Raw genomic sequence first — 17,631 nt, 5'->3', positions numbered from 1 at the left:
ATTGATTTACATTTAACTTGTTCAAGTCCTTTCATGATTTTGTAGACTTCTATCATATCCCTACTCAGTCGACTCTTCTCCAGACTGATCAGCCCTAACTTTTTTAGCCTTCCCTCACAGGGCAGCCATTCCATGCTCCTTATCATTTTGGTCATCTTGCTCTGCACTTTCTCCAGTGCAGCTATATCCTTCTTGAGATGCGGTGACCAGAACTGCACACAGTATTCAAGGTGCGGTCTCACCATGGAGCAATACAGAGGCATTATGACATCTTCCGTTTTATTTGCCGTCCCTTCCTAATAATTCCTTAAATTATGTTTGCTTTATTGATCGCCACAGCACACTGAGCCATTTTTCAATGCGTTATGCACTATGATGCCTAGATCTCTTTCTTGGGTGGTAACTCCTAAGATAGACCCTAACATTATGTAATTACAGCAAGGGTTATTTTTCCCTATATGCATCACTTTGCACTTGCCCACATTAAATTTCATCTGGCATTTGGAAGCCCAATCTTCTAGTCTTGCAAGGTACTCCTGCAATTCATCACAATCCACTTGAGATTTAACTATTCTTCATAATTTTATCATCTGCAAATTTGATCACCTCACTCGCTGTACCCCTTTCCAGATCATTTATAAATATATTAAAAAGTACCGGTCCAAGTATAGATCCCTGAGGCACTACACTGTTTTTTTTCCACCGTGAAAACTGACCATTTAATCCTACTCTCTGTTTCCTGTCTTTTAACCAGTTTGCAATCCACAAAAGGACATCGCCTCCTATCCCATGCCTTTTTAGTTTTCTTAGAAGCCTCTCATGCGGGACTTTGTCAAACACCTTCTGAAAATCCAACTACACCACATCTACTGAATTCACCTTTGTCTACATGTTTAGTCACCCCGCTTCAAAAATACGTGGGAGAATTGTGAGAAGGCTTCCCTTGGGTAAATCCATGTTGGCTGTGTCCCATCAAACCATGTCTATCTAAATCAGTGGTTCTCAACCCTGTCCTGGGGACCCCCCCAGCCAGTTGGGTTTTCAGGATATCCACAATGAATATGCATGAGAGAAAATTTGCATGTTATGGAGGCAGTGTATGCAAATTTTCTCTCATGCATATTCATTGTGGATATCCTGAAAACCCGACTGGCTGGAGGGGTCCCCAGGACAGGGTTGAGAACCACTGATCTAAATGTTCTGTGATTTTATTCTTTATAACAGTTTCCACGATTTTTCCGGGCACTGAAGTCAGGCTCACCGCTCTATAGTTTCCCGGCTCACTCAAGAGCATGTGTTAATGAAAGAGAGAGCAGAACATTTGTGTGCAACAAACTTCCTTCTTCTCTTCCTTCCTTTCTTCCAGCTAAATCATGACAATCTCAGGCATCTGTTTTCCAGGAATGGAAAACAGAGGATTTTTAAAATTCCTTATGTGTTTTAATTATTGGGTGTTATCTAATGTGTCTATTTTGAAATATGTTATTGGTGTCAGAAAATTCTGTTTTCTTGTGGCTTTCAGAGGGTCGAGCCCTTGTCCATGGTGAGTTATAGTAGCCCTAATATCATATGGGTTCCAAGGGTTTGTTTTGCTTTTTTGCTGGGTTTTCTGGTTTGCACCACAGCATTGTATGTAAATATAACATACATATTATAAGTGATAATGTATCTCAGAAGTCTGTACTTTGAATATCCTTGTTCATATAAAATCTGTTATTATAAATGTATAATTTTTAATTGTGTGTAGGGAGGATTCGACAAGCTGGGATGGATGTGCAAGGCTGTAAGGTTTGCCTAGGATGCCTAACACCCCGGCCTTGGACATTGCTCTACAACCATTTGAGTGTCTTCTAACTCCTAATGTCATGCTTTGTGTAATGGGTAAGGGCACAGCTTTTCATTTGGCCATAGGTGCCAAATTGCCTGGCTATGGCTCTGCCATATCACCCCAATCTTGAGTGACCTCCACTGGTTACCTATCCTGTGGAGGATAAAATACAAAAATGTCTCTTTGGTCCACAAGCTGTTATCACTGAATGCGTTGCCATGGGCCAATGCTCTACTTAGGATATACAACCTAGGTAGACGACTTTGTTCCTCTCAAAAAGGATTACTCGATGTTCCTTCAATGCACCAGGCTTAGCTGTTAGTAAGAGATATTGTCGCATCTACATTATGGAACATCTTGCCATATGAAATGCAGATGTTGGAATGTACAAAATTTCAAGGCTATGGCTAAAACATTCATTTTTTGGCAAGCTTTTGTTGATCTCAAGGACATTCTGCATGAGCTGACTATCCTTGGACACCTAATTCTTGTTGACTTAAGAACTATCTGTGTATCTTGAGGTCTATCCTGACTGGACTTTTCTATACATCTGCCTTTGTTATGTTGTATCTGTTATTGATATTGTGTAGAGCTTAGGGCTCTGCGTAAGCCGCATGTAAATGAAATAAATAAATAATAAATGTGAGAAACAAAACAGCACCAACAGTAACATGAACAGCCCAAGACATAAAATTGGAGCTGAATCATACCAACACTCAGAGGAATACTCCATTGCTCCAAAAGAACGGCATGAATACCCCTTGACATCATGAGGGAGACAAAGCAGCCGAAAGAAAGATTCTGGATTCTAGTGTTTTCTGCAAGAAGATAGAATACCTGATATTTTGAAAGGGCCTCAGTCCAGATCTTGGGTCAATGCAAATGATCTTCATGTGCCTGTTCTTCTAAAAGATTCCTGGAGAAACATCTGATGGGACATCCAAAGGCCATCCCTGGAAGAGAGACTATCATGAGATTCTGCAGCCTGCCTATGGGGTTGCTCGGCTTCAGGGAAGCAAGTAGATTTCAATTCTTTCCGGTACTGTATTAATCCTGCCCCAGTTTACCCCAATTCCATTCTCCAACCCTCTACTGGTAAGACTAGATGAACTCTAGTCCACAATAGTTCATGCCTCAATAAACTGGTTGGTCTAGAGGGTGCCAACTGCCTCTATCATTTTAGCTTTATCAGACTAACATGGCTACCCCTCTGAAGATTGACTTTTAAGTCTCATCAGTTTCAATAAAAATAATTTTCATTTACAAAGTGCCTGTCATTCAAATGGGATCATTTAGGATTATTGAGGTCAATATTCAAAGCCATTTAGATGGATAATTCACAAGTTATTATCCATATAAATGGCAAGTTTAGCAATATTGTGCCATTATGCAGCTAGATTTTAGCTGGATAAGTAATTATTTATTTATTTATTTAGACATGTTATATACCGTCGTTCCATGTATAGAGCACAACGGTTTAGAAGGTGACATTAATAGTTATAAATTCAACAGACAAACATAAGCAAAAACAAAGCGAATGTTTACGATGTTGGTATTGTTATGTAGGTATTAATTTCCATGAATTTAGAGGCAAATGAAATTATGACAAATAAATACATAAGGCTAGGAGTGTTGGTAATCACAAATAAAATGGTAGTTTTCACATCTCAGTTTGAGGCTTGTTTGAGAATCATGCATTCTCTAATTTGATTTATTCTTCATGCTGCAATTATCATTTGTCTTTCTTGTCTTGTGAGTTCGTATATTCTGAGTTTTAAGTTAAATTATAAGCATTTATGAATAGCCAGGTTTTTAATTAACTTTTAAATTTCTTTCTATCTGCTAAGAGTCAGATAATAAAGGTATTCCGGGGGCATTCTGGGGTGCTCCTAAGTTATATCCATCTATCTTAGCTGAATTTCAATTCTTTCTGGCTAAGTAAGCCACATAACTTTAGACCTGCTTCAGAGCACTTCTAATGTTATCCAGTCCTATGTGGCTGCCGAATAACTGGCAACTTAACTGGATAGCTTCAAAAGATATCCAGTTAAGTAGCACTCCTTTGACTGAAAAAAAAATTTACAGGCCTCCCAGCCCAATTCCCATCTCCCACGATAAAAGTCGAACCTCCCACCCCCCTGCCCTGCTGGCCAGGATTCCCCAAAACCTCTCCAAATTTAAGCAGTAATGAAATACTCGATGCTGGCCCTCTCCCTCCCTAGTAAATACAAAAAACTATATATATTACTTCCTGCGTACCTTCCCCCCACCATACCACCTCCATGCTGCTACCCTGTCTCCAAAGCCCTCCCACCCATGCAATAGCTGAATCAGGCCCCCACTTTGAGCCCCTGGATTGCAGGACACTGCGATCTTGAGCACTTCCAGTGTTGCTATAGCAATAGCGCTGGAAGCCTCGGATCTAGGCCTGGGCATCAGCAACCAGAACCTGGCCTCAGGCTGACCCCCAGCATCAGTCTAAGCCCAGACCCAGGCCCTGGTAACCAGAACCCACCCTCAGCAGTGTACTAGTGTCAGACCCAGACTTAGGGTCTAAGTTTGTTCTTGGCCACCAGAATCTGGTCTTGGGCCGGGTCCTGATGTCGGGCCTAGGCTTCAGCAACCAGGACCTAACCTTAGTTCAGGCCCTGCCATCAAGCCTTTGCCTAGTCCCAGGCCAGGGACTCAGCAATGTGACCGAGCCTTGGCCAGGACCCAGTATTGTCTGGGCTTCAGCTTTGAGCCAGATCCCAGCTTCAGGCTGGTCCCTGACTTGTTTTTCTTTTACAGTAAAGTTAATGGGACCTTTCCCCATTGACTTCAATATAAAATGAAAAACAAGTGGAAGAAATGAACAAATTGAGGTGTCCATGAAATGAACCAAAACTAATTTTTTGAGGCTGCACATTTCTAATCTATGCAGAGATAATTTATGCACAGAAACAGAATGTTCACTAGCATTTAAATTGCTCTATTCCAGGAGGAAGATTTCAGGCCAATCTTAATTCTAACAAACCCCATCCTGATGTATGTTATTCTTGCTAGGTTCATTTTAAATGGTAGCAGCATAAATACGACAGTGCATTGAGATGCAAGTTCAAAAACTAGAACTGGTCTAAATTCCCTGCATGTGCTGGTATCTCCACATTTCATTTTCACTTGCTGCTCTAGGTCTTCAATAACTCAGTGAACCTTGACCTGTTGACTCCAGTTTCACAAAGACTGATTTGAAATAGGCCTTAAAAATCCAGGAATAGCTCAGCTGTTTCTTAGACCCTGAAGCCAGATGCTCACCATAGTTGTTCTTTCCCCTTGCATTTAATTCCCTCCCTCTAGCCAGGAAGTTCTATGGAGATTTTAACTTGTGCCTTTTTCAATCTCTGCACTACAAAGCACTTGAGCCTGAGTAATGGGAGGGAGTTTCCTCTGAGCTTGAAAAGAGGGGAGGGTTTACAATCAGTTGTCATACCCCCTTCAATATCCCTGTACAGCAAAGAGCAGGAACAGCTCCAGAGAGCTATAGATTCTTATACAGAAACTACAATTTAGCAGAATATCTCACCTTGGTCACACATGCATAGCATAGACAGAGCAGTGACATAGCCATGAGTGGGCCTGGGTGGGCCACCCATCCATTTAGCATTGCTTGGCAGCCCGAGTAGAAAGGCCCTTATGTAGGGTCCCCGTGAACAGGCCTGGCAATGCCAGGTGTGCTCACCCAGCACAGCAGCAGCCATAGAGGGGAGGCGGCCCAGGAGGCTGCCAGAGGACCCTTTCCCAACCATGACCAAAAATAGGAGGCCTGCAAGGCCACTGGTGGCTTCTGTCCCACCGATGGCTGGGAACAGAATGAGGCCTGGGAGGCTGCCAGTAGATCCCCGTCTCACCAGCAGTTGAAGAAAGAAGAGGTCTGAGAGGTTGCCAGTGGATCTCCATCTCACCAGTGGCCGAAAAGAGGAGCAGGCCCAGGAGGACGCCAGTGGACCCCATCCCACCGGTGGCTGAAAAGAGAATGCTGCCAGGAGAGAGCCCGTTCTCCTGCTCCACCACATGTGCCAGCCCTACACAAGTCATAACTCTTACAGCTAGCACATGTGCTATACTGATCATGACCAGCATAGAGGAAGTGCTGGGTGCAAGAGTTTTGAATAGCACAAGGGGCCAGCACACAAGGTAAAGCAGCAGAACAGGCTTTCCTTCTGCTCCCGATGGGGAGACTGCCTGGATTTTGTGTTTGTAAGTGAATGGGAGCCTGACTTTGTGTGTGTGTGTGTGTGCACGTGTGTGTGTATGTGAATGGGAGTATGCCTGGGGGTGGGGATTTTGGTGTGAATGGAAGCCTGCCTGGGTATATGTGTAAATGGGAGCCTGCTGTGTGGTGGAGTGGGGGAGAGAATAGGGGCCTGCCTAGGGGGGTGTATATGTATGTATGAGAGAGAACACGAGGAAGTGGAGAAGCTCTGTGTGTGGGTGCGAGAGAGAGAGAGAGAACATGTAGGAGTGAGACCCTGAGTGTGTGTGCGGGAGCGTATATATGTGTGGAAGTGGGACCCTGCATGTGTGAGAGAGTATGAGAATGGGAGCCTCTGTGTGTTTTGGAGTGGCAGTCTGCTTAGAGAGAGCCTGTGTGTGTGTAGGAATGTGAACTTGTATCTGAGACAGAATGTGAGAGCTTGTGTGTGTCTGTAAGGGAGAATGAGAGCCAGCGTCTGAGAGACAGCATGTGTGACTGAGAGTGAGAACCTATGTGTGTATGTGGGAGTGGGAATCTGCATTTGAGAGTGAGAACCTGGATGTGAGAAAGAGCATATGAGAGCGGGAGCTTGTGAGAGAGAGAGAGTGTGTGAGAGTGGGAGCCTGTGTGTATGTGAGAGAGAGCATGCACAACTAGAAGCCTGTGTGAAAGAGTACATGTGTGAGAGAGTCTGTGTGTGTGTGTGTGTGTGTGTATGAAAGAGGAAGGAAACAAGACAAGAGAGAGAGAAGAAACAGAAAGAATAAAAGAGAACCTGAAAAAGGAATTAGGAAAAGAGAGACAAGGGGAACAAAGGGACATGGTCCCAACTGATTAGAAAAATAAGATGTGTATATCATTTGCCTAGGTCTTTGTGCTCTAAATTCTAGCAGTTACTAACGCTTCCAATCGTTAGTGAGGTGCATAGGTGTCAAACATTGAAATGGGCGTTTTCTTGTATAACACCAAGATTGTGGAACAACTTCCTCTATATATACATTTGATAAATGATTATAAAAAATTAGGAAAATGTTGAAAACGCACCTTTTTAGATAAGCTTTTATGTGATGTTTTAATGTGTTTTTGTAATAAGTATACATTTTATTATTTATTTATTTAAAGGTTTTTTATATACCGATAGCCATTTCCACATCGTATCAGTTTACAGATAACGTATAACATGATAGAGAAAATACATGGAACAATTTGGTTACATAGCATGGTAACTGGGAGGGTACAAAAACATGGTATGCAGAGAGTATAAGGTGTTGAAGGGAAAATATATATGTAAATATAAATAGAACTATGTACACATTACAAGGTATGGTCTGAGAGGGTACAAGATGTTTATATAGTGGACTTGATAACTTATATGTATATTATATACTTGAAACTAGTCAAAGTCATGTAGCATGTTGTATTCCGCCTTGGACAATTTGTTTGGGAATAAATGTGGAATATTAAAACCTTGTACATTGTAAATAAATAATACAACAAAGGTAAAAAAAAATAAATTTTGACTTTCAGTGATTGAAAAATGCCATCTTTGGGAATGTGCATGTCTTATATTTTGCTGTTTCTTCAGGATCCCACTGTTCACAGAGTCTGGTTTCTCAGGCTTTCCATTTCAGTTTTGTATGAATGTTTATTTCTAATTTGTAGTCCCTCATTCTATATTGGATAAGGGTCTGTCAGTGTTGTGCATGTGTGACAGAGGTACAGTATTTTGGCTAGTGTGTAGTTTCTCTGTTAGGGATGTGAATCGTTTTTTAACAATTTAAATTATCGTCCGATAATTTTAAAATCGTCATTAATCGGTAAGGGACTCGATACAATAGGAATTCCCTCGATTTATCGTGAAAAATCATTAAATCGAGTACGGGAATTATTTGGGGGGAGGGCGGGAAAACCGGCACACCAAAACAACCCCTAAACCCACCCCGACCCTTTAAAACCAATCCTTTACCCTCCCCCACCCTCCCGAACCCCCCCAAAATGTTAAATTACCTGGTGGTCCAGTGGGGGGGTGGTCCCAGCGCGATCTCCCGCTCTCGGGCCATCGGCGCCATTTTGGCTACCACTGATAAAAATGGCGCCGATGGCCCGATAAAAAAAAACCCACCCCGACCCTTTACAAATTACCCCTTTGTTTCTCCCACCCTCCCGACTCCCCCAAAAACCTTTTACATGTACCTGGTGGTCTAGCGGGGGGTCCAGGAGCCATCCCTTCAATCATACCCTCGGTGCCGGTGCTGGACTGGTTTCAAAATGGCACCGATCGCCTTTGCCCTCACTTTGTCACAGGGAGCGACGGTCGCTCCCTGTGACAAAGTGAGGGCAAAGGCGATCGGCGCCATTTTGAAACCAGTCTGGCACCGAGGGTATGATTGAAGGGATGGCTCCTGGACCCCCCACTAGACCACCAGGTACATGTAAAGGTTTTTGGGGGAGTCGGGAGGGTGGGAGAAGCAAAGGGGTAATTTGTAAAGGGTCGGGGTGGGGTTTTTTTTTATCGGGCCATCGGCGCCATTTTTATCAGTGGTAGCCAAAATGGCGCCGATGGCCCGAGAGCGGGAGATCGTGCTGGGACCACCCCCCCACTGGACCACCAGGTAATTTAACATTTTGGGGGGTTCGGGAGGGTGGGAGAGCAAAGGGGTCATTTGTAAAGGGTCGGGGTGGGGGTTTTTTTATCTGCTCAGGCCTCACTAAAAAATTAACGATGTGAATTGGAATCGGAACCAATTCCAATTCACATCTCTAACGATCCGATTTTTTTCTCCCTCCATCCGAACCTGATCGTTAAAATGATCGGGCACACGATTCACATCTCTATTCTCTGTAGGGATTTGTAGCAGTTCGGCTTGATCTGTTTGCCCACTAGGTGGTGTAATAGTGTTCTGGGGCTTGGTGCAGTGCTTGCCTTTGCTGCTTGTTTGTAGATGAGGTTGCTGCTGTTTGACTCAGAGTTATTGCTGTTATGGTATGGTATGGCAAGGGTCTAGGCATTTGTCTTACTTCACAAAGTGCTCGGCATTGGACAGAGTTTGTTTTGCTGTCACTGAGGTGGCACCAGAATTTTAATATATATATATTTTTGGCATGTCCTAGTTCTGTTCTGCACTTGTTGCAGATCTTAAGTTCTTATGAAGATTATTATGATTATTGCTGTTTTATTGTACTTATGATAGTCTCTGCATTTTTGGAAAGAGGATTCATAAAAGAATACAATGATATTTGTTTTATTACATAATTAGATCTGATGTTTCTGTTAAACGTCTGTTACTTTTTACATGTTGAGTATTTATAAACTGCAATAAATATAAAATAAATTAATACAGATTAATAAGGTATTTTTTTAATGCTGGAAAGTGCTTGAAATAATAGAATTTAAATATTTTAAAGCATTACTCAAGATGAAACTTTTTAGAAATCCATTGTCGGGTGCACGCTAAGGCATTTTTTATCATTAGGAGTACAACAAATAGGGCCTAGACCTGTATGTCAACTGCCTGCCCATGTTAACCTTGGACTCCCCAAAAATTAATTTCTGGCTACACCACTGAGACGGACCCTCACCAAATATAGAATAAGGGTCTAAAAATTACAAATCAAACCGTGCAGACACAAGCTGAAATTGAAACCCCAAGAAGCCAGAATCTGCCATGCAGCACTGGAAAAATAAATACATTGCTGCTCCTCAATACTACTGCACCTCCACCCATATCCTGGCCTGTCCCTTCTAGATTTTGTAGGAGAAGACACAGTGACAGCGGTTTCATACAAACACAGCTGCTGCTTGAACCTGTCTTCTGTATGGTTCTCCTGGGACTGCACAGGCCATCTAGAGGCTATCACAGAACAGGTTCAGCATCTGACACTGGCAGCAGTGGCTTCCCTGCTGCATGGGCCATGTTTCCATCAGAGATTACAGTGTTTGGTTACTATTGTGACAGACCACATGAACAATATAGCCAACAAGGTTACCCATATAATATATTCAAAAAAAGAGGGAAAACCAAACAATCTTAAAAAGTGAAGGCTAGTAATGTGGTAAGAAAATAATTTTAATTAATAGTTTAATTAGAGTCCTGTTTTGATTTTTGAATTTTTCTATTATTGTCTTTTTATTTCTTTCACACTCTATACTTAATACTTAAGGTAGCAGCAAGCCAGACAGCGTGTTCAACTAACAGTGAACCGCCTGGTCTATTCAATCATCCACTTTGTTTCTTTTGTGTAACGTGCCAAAATGTGCCAAAAAATATCACTTTCAAAAGAATAACTTCTAATAATAATAATACTTTTGAAAGGAGCCTAACAAAACTCCAACAATTCCCAATTCCTGATGATGATTATGTCAAACAAAGCCTGACATGGCCGATGTTTCACTTAGCTAAACGCTTCATCCGGGCTCTATTAAAGGGAAATGATTCCATGTATAACTCGGACCAAAATGGCCTCACAAGTGCTTCAAACAGATCACAAAGATCTCAGCGTTTTTCCAAAAATCAAAACAGAAGAGGACTCTAATTAAACTATTAATTAAAATGTTTTTCTTACCACATTACTAGCCTTCACTTTTTAAGATTGGTTTTCCCTCTTTTACTGTTGTGACTGGTCATTGTGTAACCCTTTCTGTATTTTGTAGACTGAATAAAGAGGGCATACATTTCCCTGGGATAACTCTTCAATGTCCCAGACCTCTAACTCTTTCTTCCATCTCACAACTGTAGCCACTGGGGGGTTTTCCACAGGCAGGGAGGAGGTATACATCTCCGGAGCCCATGATGCAGTGGAAGAGGGGGATTCAAAAAACACCATTGACTACTTTCAAGCATCCTCTCAACCACATTTCAGGGATTCTCACTTTAGAAGTTAAGGCAGGATACACACATTGAAGCATAGCCAGCAAACAGGTAGTGGTGTTCAATAAAAAAAAGGTTTACTTCAATTTAAAAAACAAGATCCGTGCCAAAATGGAAACAAATCATTAACATAAATTGAAAACTAACAATTCCAAGGGCTGCAGTTTCTTTGTCTATGGTGCACCTCCTTCGAGATTTACTCCTCTGTTCTGACTCAGTGTTCAATATTCCCACCCTTTGAAGAGTGGGGACATTCTCCTTTTCCACAATTATAGGTAAGGGGGTGAAAAATGGAACAAAACCTACGGTCTCCAGTACTGTGTTCAGTTCTGGAGACCGTATCTACAAAGAGACAGAGACAAGATGGAAGCGGTACAGAGAAGGGCGACCAGAAAGGTGGAGGGTCTTCATCGGATGTCATACGAGGAGAGATTGAAGAATCTAAATATGTACACCCTGGAGGAAAGGAGGAGCAGGAAAGGAAAGGAGGAGCAGGGGTGATATGATTCAGACTTTCAGATACTTGAAAAACTTTAACGATCCAAAGACAACGACAAATCTTTTCCATCAGAAAAAAATCAGCAGAACCAGAGGTCACGAGCTGAGGCTCCAGGGAGGAAGACTAAGAATCAATGTCAGGAAGTATTTCTTCACGGAGAGAGTGGTGGATGCCTGGAATGCCCTTCCGGAGGAAGTGGTGAAGTCCAAAACTGTGAAGGACTTCAAAGGGGCGTGGGATAAACACTGTGGATCCATCAGGTCTAGAGGACGTGTATAAAGAGGCGGCAGCAAAACACTGCACGGAGCGGCAGTAGCCACAGAGGCATTCACGGAGCGGGATGTCAGTGGCCAGTGGTTGGTGTTCCACCTTCACGGAGTGGAAGGATGGAGGGCTGCCATCTCCAAATTAAAAAAACAAACAAAAAAAAACAAACCAGGGGTGGGTAAGAGTATGTAAAATTAACGGTGAGTTCATAGGCTATAGGTATTACCAATTATTAGGCTTATTCAATATTTGTTGATAGTTAATGTGGCTTTCAATGCATACTTCACTTTCAATGCATATCCAGCATAGCTCTCTGCTTCAACGGCAGGGGAGAAGAAAAAATAATACTTCACGCATATCCAGCATAGCTCTCTGCTTCAACAGCAGGGGAGAAGAAAAACAACCAATAAGGGCTGAATAACATAGTCTGGGTAAACAAATAAGTATGGGTGTAGCTTGCTTATTGCGGCGGTTACTACCCCTAACTAATCAAGCTTGATATTTCACTTGGATGCAGCTCCATCACTGCTCTCTACATTAATGATGGGGGTGAAAGGGAAATAGAACCAAAGGTTACTAAGAGCCAAGAGAAACAGATAAGTATGAGAAAAAAGTGTGAAGCTTGCTAGGCAGACTGGATGGGCCGATTGGTCTTCTTCTGCCGTCATTTCTATGTTTCTATGTTTCTACTCTATGGTTTCCACTTCCTTTATGGGGGACCATCTTGTTTGAAGGCATTTCCTGTTCTGTTATATATAGTTAGAATTTGCCTGCTTTCTTTATGAGCTTAATCCTATAATATAGCATGTACCTTCATGGTCTAAGAACTGAGCAACACGCTGAACTAGGAGAAGCAGAATGGGAGAAGCAGGCCAGGAAGGAGTAGCAAATAGAACAATGGAGCAAGGTGCTGAAGGCAAAAATTAAGGGCATTAGTTCAATGTAGCTATACTATCAGTCCTCTTGACATTCAGGGTAACCCAGCAGTGAGATTATTATTTTAATGATTAATTTTCCATTAATCTAGTGCCAGCTGTGAATGATATGGGCTTACAATGTACCTTGTTGTTGAGAATACCCTTTTACTAGGCATGCTGGTTGGTGGGTAGGAAAAGAAATGTTGGGCTGGTGAGTTCTGGCTGGACCACAGCTTTGTATGCCCAGTAAGCCAAAGAATCTGTGGCCATATTCTGAGTTAGCAAATGACTGAAATTTGTGCAGGGGTCTTTTGTGCTGAAGGGTATTTGGTTTCTGCTGCCATCTGCTGAAGCTATGGCCTGTATCAGATGAGCTCATTCTGTTGTGGCCATGGGAGAGGTGGTGACAGACAAAGGTGGGAGAGGAGGAAATGGTAGCTGACAGGGTGCTGCTTATGCTGACACTATTGTGTGAGGTACCCACTCTTTCCTCCACTGCATCCTCACTGCCCCTCTGCCTTTAAGCATTCTAGTCACCAGTTTCTCCTTCTAATATATTAGACTAGCCGTTAGGTCCGTTCAAACAGGCGAGATTCTATTGGTCAAATTGGCTAATCGGTCAAAGCCGCTCTCTTCTCCATAACTTCTTACCCTCCCATTTACTCACTCATATCCTCTTCCCTTTTCCTTCCATCACCTGTCATCTGCCCTTTCCTTCCCCTCTCACCTCATCCACAACCCCTTCCCTCTCCTTCAGCCCTCCTCCACTCCCTCATTTTCTCTTCTCCAGAACATCTTACCCTTCCCACCTACGCACTCGTATCCTCTTCCCTTTTCCTTCCATCCCCTCTCATCTTCCCTTTCCTTCCCCTTTCACCTCATCCACAACCCCTTCCCTCTCCCTCAGCCCTCCTCCACTCCCTCTTTATCTCCTCTCCAGAACATCTTACCCTTCCCACTTACTCACTCATATCCTCTTCCCTTTTCCTTCCATCCCCTCTCACCTCATTCACAACCCCTTCCCTCTCCCTCAGCCCTCCTTCCCTCCCTCTTTTTCTCTCCTTCAGAACATCTTACCCTTACCACTTATGCACTCATATCCTCTTCCCTTTTCTGTCCAACCCTCTCATCTTCCCATTCTTCCTCTCTCACCTCATCCACAACCTCTTCCCTCTCCTGATGTGGTTGCACCAATGGTGGCAGCAGCTCGGGTCCCTCACTGTTGCTGCAAGATGCCGGCTGCTCGCCTACCACCCCAGGGTCCTGTTAAGCGCGGCCCCGTTCTCCCTGGATGGCGCAGACACGAAGATAGGAGGTCTCCGGGGGTCTCTCTCTCTTGCACACGCCTCACCACCGGGCTCGTTGCTGGCCCGCCCGACGCTCGGATACCACCATCACTGCTCCTCCCTGCCGCTTCGCTACGAGCATATTGTCCCCCTCAGCCCGGCCCACATCACTCGGAGCCCGCAAAACGGCACGCCATGTTGTCTGACCGACGTGCTCTCTCGTCCGTGCATGCACAGCTCGTCGGGCAGAGCCGCTCTCTACTGCGCATTTGCGGCACATCGGTCCCAGTTCCCTTATGGGTATGATTGTGGAACCAAAGTTCAATACTCTTTTTCACCCATGGATTATCAGCATGGCTAGCATGTAAGGATCTAGCTAGGCAAGGGGTTTGAGCCTGTTTTCCAATTGCAGCCATGAGAAGTCCAGCAACACCTCTGGTTTCAGTCCCTTTTCCTGCCAGAAATTAACTTCTCCAAGATATTGACTATGGAGATGACTTCTCCCAGGATGTCTCTTGTTAACCTTAAATCTTCTGTGCCATCCTTGAAGGGCTTCAGGACTTGTACCACCTGCATTGTGCATATCCAATCATGATGCCCCTTGGGGCAATCCTCTCCTTTCTTGGTTTCCAGACACAACTCATGAAGGCTGTCTGTTGCTCCACTAATCTTGGCAGCATCAGATAGGTGAATTTCTGCCTGTTGCCTAGATACTGAATATACTGGTATAGGGGCACCACCACTGCTTCCTGTGTCCCAATCCTCATGATATGGTGAAAATTCCCCATGATTTTTCTTCATCTCTTTGTCAGTTCATTTAGGACTAAGCTGCTGCATTTTTTCACCTCCATCCCCAGGATGTTCCTTACCACTAAGCGCAACAAGTGTGTAAGGTATCAGATCTCTATAGCCCCCATCTTCTACTGCCTTTTTCATGTTACTGCCACATCCTCTGTATTGCTGCTATGATATAGACTGAGATATAACTCTATTCCATCACCTGGGGATGCACAGCCCACCTGTACCTTCTAGTCGACCTCCACTAGAGCTTCTGCCTGTTTCTGGCTCATCCATCTGCCACCAGTGTGCCATTAGGAGAGGTAGGCATGTGTATCATTCTGGCTCATCCAAACTTCATTGGTGAAATGGATTGTACTCCCTTCCACCTTGGCCAGCTGTACCTGTATCCGAAAAGGGTACTGAGTGTACAGAGTGGGGTTCACAAGCTTACTGAATTTTGTCCTGGAGGGCACGTTGTAATTGAGGGTTAAGAGATATAGCAATTGCTTAAATCTTTAAGCGACTGCTGTATCTCCACCACTTGCAAGGTCAAGGCAATCATTTCTCCCATGCACCATTTCACTACCTTTGCTGCTGCCTCCCTTTTATGCAGGATAGTGATGCAGACCACCCTATCTGCTTCATGGTGGTTTGATGCTGAAATGGATGTGGCGGGCTGCTTGCTTACCATTTCACTGGGGGAAGGAGTCTGGTAGGTTGGCTTGGGATCTACATTTTTCCTTTTCTGTGGTTTTTTTGCTCTTACTGCTGCTGCTTTGAGTGGAAAATAGAGTCCCAAGAATAGTACCAGGAGCCTCCCCTGAAGCCAACTCTAATGGGTGTTTTTGCAAATGACGCTGCATGCCACTGTTTGAATGATGACCCAGTACCTTTCCTGTACAGATGACCTTCCAACCTCTATGGATTCTGCAAAATGCTGGACCTCCAGAACTCAAAAGTGCCTCCACACTTCTGATGTCTTTCTGATCCAAGATGAGAGATTCTGCTAGCATGTAGTGTATGTGTTGGGATCTATAGCAATAGGGTTTGTTTCATTTCCCCAGTAGGTACTGTATTAGTATTCTGGGACCCAGTGTAATATTTACCTGTGCTTTTTCACAGGTAGGGTTATTGTTTTTTTGAGTCCTTGGTGTTATGTCTTTTTTGCGGGGTTTTGTGTCAGTTCATAATACGTCTGGCAGTGGAAGGTGTTTGTGCTGCGTTCCAGGCGCTCAAGGCAGCGGCCATGGACGTCAGAAGGTAGCGGGGCTTTCCGACCATGGATGTTGGTCAGAAAGAAGCGGGAACGTCCATGGTCAGAGGCCCCGCTACCTTCTGACGTCCATGGCCTGCCTGCGGCGGAGGGACGCTGCCTTGAGCACCTGGAACAGTTGGTTGGCCGTACGACATGGAAGGTAGCGGGGCCTGCCTGTGACCATGGATGTTCCCGCCTCTTTCTGACCAACATCCATGATGCGGACGTTCATTTTTCAAGATGAAAAATTTGGAATTTGTTGCATTTTCAGAGACCACGCTAGCTAGCTATATACCCCGCTAATTTCGAACATCCAATCAACCATTCCAGGCTCTCAAGGCAGCAGCCATGGACGTCAGAAGGTAACGGGGCTTTCCGACCATGGACGTTGGTCAGAAAGAGGCGGGAATGTCCATGGTCGGAGGCCCCGCTACCTTCTGACATCCATGGCCTGCCTGTGGCGGAGGGACGCTGCCTTGAGCTCCCGGAACGGTTGGTTGGACGTACGACTTGGAAGGTAGTGGGGCCTGCCTGCGACCATGGACGTTCCTGCCTTTCTGACCAATGTCCATGGCACGGACATTAATTTTCAAGATGAAAAGTTTGGAATTTGTTGCATTTTCAGAGGCCACACTAGCTACATACCCCGCTACTTTTGAATGTCCCAGGCGGGAACGTCCATGGCGTGGATGTTAATTTTAAGATCGATGAAAACTTTGGACTTCGTCACATTTTCGAAATGACAACTCCTGTTCCATGGAAATGTTGCGACCATCGGTCTTCGACGGCTTCGCCCCGTCTACCTCTCACTATTTGTGGTTCCTCCCGCTCACCTCGGACTACTGGCTGCCGTGGCGTCTGTTTGCCATCCTCTCCGGCGTCCCCGGACCGGCTTTGGTGCTGCCTCCCACCATGCTTCTCCAAGGTACCTTAGGGCGCACATGCACGCAACCCTCATCTTTAATTCCACGTTGGAGAAAACCTCAGGGACGTTCCCCTGATTTGACGTCACACGGCCTGGATATTTAAGCCTACAGTATTTGATAGTTCATCGAGTTAGCAACTGAACCCTTACGGATGGTATTCACTCTCCGTACCGAAGCTGCTCTGCCACTCCATCGCTATCTGGAACTCTTACACCCTTTGGGGTTACTAACGGGGTACCCGCTCCTCGGGGGCCTCTTCTGCTTCTTTCAGGTGCTATCAGGAAACCGGTACTCACTCCTCGAGGGCCCATGTTCCCTAAGTCGCTGCCTGCATCTTCAAACCCTTCTACTTGGAAGACTTCACTAACAGTTTCCATCTGGGAGTACAACTATCATCTATTCCACAGTACTGCTTCACTGGAACCAGGTACTCGCTCCTCGAGGGCCTGCCCTCTGTTCTGGTGCCAGACCTCTCATCTAGTGGAATCTCTGTCACTGCTACGTGAGTACAATACAACTGAGTCTCTCTGCTTTAAGGGATCAGGTACTCGCTCTTCGAGGGCCTGCTCTCCCTGTCTCGGAGCTTCTCCTAATTCTACCTGGGACTCTGAATGCTTCTTATCATGTACTCATAACTCAGTGTCTTTCTATTACAGCACAGCCTAGCAGACGATTCGCTGTTCCAACATTCTGTGGGAGACCTGCCCAGCTGGGCTAAACATCTACTACTCACTACTGCCACCTCGGTGGTTTCCAAAGCTGTTTATAAAA

This window comes from Rhinatrema bivittatum, chromosome 17, assembly GCF_901001135.1.
Source record: "Rhinatrema bivittatum chromosome 17, aRhiBiv1.1, whole genome shotgun sequence".
In the NCBI taxonomy this organism is placed as follows: Eukaryota; Metazoa; Chordata; class Amphibia; order Gymnophiona; family Rhinatrematidae; genus Rhinatrema; species Rhinatrema bivittatum.
This window is presented reverse-complemented; position numbering follows the sequence as displayed.